The sequence below is a fragment of the Delphinapterus leucas genome, chromosome 4, assembly GCF_059928025.1.
Source record: "Delphinapterus leucas isolate spDelLeu-1000000601 "Yukka" chromosome 4, BTC_Dleu_Yukka2, whole genome shotgun sequence".
Lineage (NCBI taxonomy): Eukaryota > Metazoa > Chordata > Mammalia > Artiodactyla > Monodontidae > Delphinapterus > Delphinapterus leucas.
In genome coordinates, this window is record NC_143132.1 from 143,353,902 (window position 1) to 143,359,901 (window position 6,000).

Here is a 6,000-nt window from a genome sequence, read left to right on the forward strand (position 1 = left end):
AAGGGCATCCTTATCGAGCATTGCCTTTACAATTTATAATTCTTCAAGCGTCATCTTCCTCAGATCATCGCCGTCACTGACAGTAGAGCCTCAGCACATGCACAGGCTCAGTTAAAGGCTGTTCCGAAGACTTCCTTTGCCCACTGCTTTCATCTTATCCAATGACAAATGCTACAAGTAAACAGGATGCTGAGAAAGGAGCAAGCATTTTGGCGGAACGCAAATGAGGGTTTGCGTCCAGCCATTTTTTTTCCTCGCTCTGGGACCTCGGACAAGTTCTTTAACACTTCCGAGACTCACTTTCTCCATTTGAAAATCGAGGATTCAACTACATCTAACCTGCAGAGACTTTGTAAAGATTTAATGAAGTAATTTATGTGAAAGCACACTGCCTGACATCTGATGAATGCTAAGCAAATGTCAATTCTCTCCCCTGGCTCTCTTCTACCTGCCCCCCGTGCCCGCCCCCAGTCTCCCCGTCTCCTTCCCCCACTAATTCCTCCACCCTTCCTTCCCCAGACCTCGCCCCCAGCCTTCTCCCTGGCTCTCCTTCTTCCTCCGTTCTCCCCCTCCCTCCCCCTTTCCCTCCCTCCCTCCCGCTCCCTCCTTTCCCCTCCCCTACATGTCCCAGGCTAAATTCTGGAAACTGAGTCCCCTTGGACATTCTCTCTGCATAGGTCAAAATCTAGCTTTTGTACTATATCTCCGACAATCGACTTCTCCACAGTATTCACAATTATGTCAACATTTACCTTAAAAAAATATCACTGAGGAGGCACCAGGGGAAAAAAAAATGCTCTCTGCTCCTGCTATGTTAGCCCCAACCCGTGTGGCTTCTGATTTCTTTACCTGAATTTTAGTAATTAAAGCCTTTTTTAAAAAAATTTATTAGAATATAGCTGATTTAAAATGCCATTTTAGTTTCAACTATACAGCCAAGTGTATCAGTTATGCATATACATATATTCACCCTTTTTTTAGATTCTTTTCCCATATAGGTCATTACAGAGTATTGAGAAAAGTTCCCTGTGCTAAAGCCTTTTTAAAAACTCTTCACAATTACAGAAAGATCCAAGACATTTACTCACGAATGTGAATATTTTACTTAAACATATACTTTTTTTGCCCATCAATTTCTTTATCGAAGTTTGTGGTTGCTTCATAAATCACACACACACATGAGCCAGGTCCACCACCCTGGGCCACAGAGGACCTGGGCTCTGTCAGCCACAAGCCTCAGAACTTTCTGGCAAGTGGTCTTGCTCTCTTGCCCAGAGCTCCTCGGCTGGAAGCAGAGAGGATGAAATGTCGGCCACTTCATACGGACGCCTTCAAAGACTCCCCTTGGTCTCCCATGGAGATAGTAGGTCCCACCAGAGGAAATAAGCTAAGTGTCACTGCCTGCAGCGTGTGTCCTGAGAGAGGCCATTCCTTGGGGTGTGTCATTCAACAGAGCCCTGAATATAGAGCTCACAAAAGACCCGAGGACAGCCCAGGGAGGCAGGGACCAGCATGTCTGCACCTGCAGTTCCAGGGAATTAAATAGCTGTACATTCTACAAAAAAAGAGCTGGGTGGGCAAAACACATACTGTGGGCAAAACCAGGCCTTCTCAGACTACTTCTGTCTCAGGTTTTTTCCCCCTACGGAGATAAGAAGCTGGGAATGAGATGAAGTTAATACTGAATCTAAGGGTCCGATTTTAAGGGTTGTTTTTTGTTTTTTGTTTTTTTTTACAGTTGACTTGATAAAAATGGCACATACATGTGATATATTTGAGTACAACAGAAAATAAAATGGGAGGAAGTGAGACTTATAAGTGTGTCCGTGTGTGTTTTTCTCCCCGCCCCCATAACTGTTATCTTAAAGTGTCCAAAGGGGACAAAGTCCAGTTATTTACCCTGTTCCTGTTGTTATTTCCATCTCAATGTGCAAATAGGAGGTTGGTTGTAAGTTTCTAGCCTAGAGCCCACTTGCCTCTTCCTCAGGAAATGTAAACAGGAGGCTAGTTGTAAATGCCTAGCCTGGAGCCCATCTATCTCCTGCCTCACCACATTCTCTCATGATTTTGAGTTCTATATGAATTCTAGAAGATCATCTCACTAAAGGCTTGTAACCAGAATTGAGTGAAAAATTAAAGTTTTATTACTAATGCCCCAGCTTTAAGCAAGACTGCTACTATACTTGGACGTAACAGCCCACAGGCTCTAATTTGAGAGTTAGCAAATTAATATCTTGGTATCTTTTCCCACCTGTACATCCACTTATTTGGAAATAGACATATGACTCTATTCTCCCCATAGTTGTGGGCTGTAACCCAGGCTAATCTGAGCTGACTATAATATCCCATCACCTTGGCTATAATAATTGGTCCCCAGATGGGCTCTTTAGCCAAGCCAAGCTAATTAGAATCCTCCTCTGGGACATTTTTGTAGGAGTGTCATGGAAATACCTCTTTTCTCTTGGGTCTTGGAATTCCAACTGGCCATATTCCCTGATTTATGGCAAGCCTTTCAGCTTTAACTGCAACTTTAAAGACAATTAAGGCAGCATGAAAGAGAACATAGCTGCCAGTTCATCATGAGAATACAGCAGAAATGAAAAAGCAGGAGAGAGTGAGACAAGAAGAGAGCAATAGAAGGAGATAGAGAAAAAGAAAATGAGCTAATAACTTTGATTCCTGGATGAGTTATCCATGAAGTTCCATCACTGCACTTTTTGGTTGTGTTTTTCATTTTTGTAAGAAGTCAATATAATCCCTTGAGGGGCCCATCCTCGTTTAAGAATTCCCTCTGGGTTAGAGAGTACACTATGCCTTTGGTACTCTTGCTTTCAGTGGTGAATTTTCTGCCAGGGCTGAAGCCCCTAAACTCCAGTGCGCAGTTTCTCCTTCACGATGGTTCACTTGTCCTGAGGGAGAATTATTTCTGAACTGCTTGTCGGGGTCGTGTTAACCACTGCTGAGGAAGGGGCTCAAACTCAGCCCCATCTCTCAGGGAACACCGAGCCCTCTGAGGGGCTGCAGCTATGTGGCCCCCACTCTGAGCGTCTTTGGGGTCCCTTGCTGTGACCGGCAGTGATGTCCAGGAGCCTTCAGCTGAAATGCAGATTCCTGAAAATCTCCATAGTAACCCATTGTCCACAGTGAGTGCTAACCTGTAGAAAAGAAATCGAATTGCCATCTCTGGTTTCTAGGACCAAAAAGATATTTGAGCCCTAGACCTGGATCTCTTAGTATATCTCTGGTTAACTTATCCAAAAGCCACATCCACAAGAAAAGTGAACCCTCCTGCACTGTTGGTGGGAATGTGAATTGATACAGCCACTATGGAGAACAGTATGGAGGTTCCTTAAAAAACTACAAATAGCACTACCATACGACACAGCAATCCCACTACTGGGCATATACCCTGAGAAAACCATAATTCAAAAAGAGTCATGTACCACAATGTTCACTGCAGCTCTATTTACAATAGCCAGGACATGGAAGCAACCTAAATGTCCATCGACAGATGAATGGATAAAGAAGATGTGGCACATATATACAATGGAATATTACTCGGCCATGAAAAGGAACGAAACTGGGTTATTTGTAGTGAGGTGGGTGGACCTAGAGTCTGTCCTACAGAGTGAAGTAAGTCAGAAAGAGAAAAACAAATACCATATGCTAATGCATATGTATGGAATCTTAAAAAAAAATGGTTCTGAAAAACCTAGGGGCAGGACAGGAATAGAGATGCAGACATAGAGAATGGACTTGAGGACATGGGGAGGGGGAAGGGTAAGCTGGGACGAAGTGAAAGAGTAGCATTGACATATATACACTACCAAATGTAAAATAGATAGCTAGTGGGAAGCAGCCACATAGCACAGGGAGATCAGCTCGGTGCTTTGTGACCACCGATAGGGGTGGGATAGGGAGGGTGGGAGGGAGATGCAAGAAGGAGGGAATATGGGGATATACACATATGTATAGCTGATTCATTTTGTTATACAGCAGAAACTAACACACCATTGTAAAGGCAATTATACTTCAATAAAGATGTTTAAGAAAAAAAATCACATCCACAGAACAAGGATAAAAGGGGTAGCATTTCTGACTCTTGGTTCTCAAAGTGTGGTCCATGGAGCAGCTGCAGCAGCTTCATCTGGGAGCTGAATAAAAATGCAAATTTTGGACCCCATCCCAGAGCTACTGAATCAGTGTCTGCATTTTAACAAGATCCTTGGGTGTACAGTTATACTTTTTTGAAAACACTGGGATTAACTTTCGTTCTTGATTCCGGCTACCTGTGAGAATCACCTGTACAGCTTTTTTTTGTGTGTGTGTGGTACACGGGCCTCTCACTGTTGTGGCCTCTCCCGTTGCAGAGCACAGGCTCCGGACGCGCAGGCTCAGCGGCCATGGCTCACGGGCCCAGCCGCTCCGCGGCATGTGGGATCTTCCCGGACCGGGGCACGAACCCGCGTCCCCTGCATCGGCAGGCGGACTCTCAACCACTGCACCACCAGGGAAGCCCACCTGTACAGCTTTTAAAAAGCAGATTCCTGGTCCTGACCTCAAAGATTTTAATTTAGTTTGCCTGAGTTTGTCTGAGTGGGACCCAAGTATTGGTAATATTTAAAACTCCTCAGGTGACTGCAGTATGCACCCAGTGTTGAAAACACACTGCTCTGGAGCAGCGGTTCTCAAAATATGGTCCCCTGACCAAAGCATCAGCATCACCAGGATCTAGTTAGAAATGCAAATTCTCAGTCCCCACCTCAGACGTACAGAGTCAGAAACCCAGGGGATGGACCCCAGTGATCAGTGACGGTTCTGATGCCACTAAAGTCTGAGACTACTGCTCTAGTCTGGACAACAAAGGAACCAGCACAGGATGAAGTAGGTCTTGAGTAGGTGGGAGTTTGACTGTAATAATATATTATTATATGTTAGATGTTTAATAAGATGTGTATCAATATCAACCTTCTTCTAGGAGACTCATCATTTTCTATCTATTTCAAATATTCCTCTATCTTTTAGAAGAAGACTGTTAGACATAGAAAACAAACTTATGGTTACCAAAGGGGGAAGGGGGAGAGGGATAAGTTAGGAGTTTGGGATTAAAATATACACACTACTATGTATAAAATAAATAACCAACAAGGACCTACTGTATAGCACAGGTAACTATATTCAATATCTTATAATAACATAATGGAAAAGAATCTAAAAAGAATAACTGAATCACTTTGCTGTACACCTGAAACTAACACAACATCATAAATCAACTATATTTCAATAAAATTTTTTAAAAGATAGAAAATTTAAAAGAAAAATAAACAAATAAAACCATACTGATAAGACGAACATACCACTTTGTAAATAGAAGGGGCTCACTCCGTCCCCATCTTTTCTATTTCTACAGTTAAGCCTAATGACAGCCTTGTGAAAAATTGTATTCCTAGGATAGCATTGATGCATCTCTGTTTCATAAGGTCTGCCTTAGGAAAAGAATGCTTGTTCACTAGAAGCATGCCCTGGAAGACAGTATGTACCAAGGAAAATCAACCTAATGTCTTTCTTAGTGCTAGTTACAGAGCTTGTTATATATGAAATATATATCAAGCCTTCACATTTCAATACAGAACCAGCTGCATATATAAGCCATAAGAGCAACGTGATGTTGTTTTGATCACATTCACAGAAAACAACTAATAATTTATAATCTGTGGAGAGGTTGTACCTACTGACAGGAAACTATCATACACAAAAGAAAGAGAAGGGACTTCCCTGGTGGCACAGTGGTTAAGAATCTGCCTGCCAATGCAGGGGACACGGGTTCGAGCCCTGGTCCGAGAAGATCCTACATGCCGCGGAGCAACTAAGCCCGTGTGCCACAACTACTGAGCCTGCGCTCTAGAGCCCACAAGGCCAAAACTACTGAGCCCGCGTGCCGCAACTACTGAAGCTCTCATGCCTACAGCCCATGCTCCACAACAAGAGAAGCCACCAAAA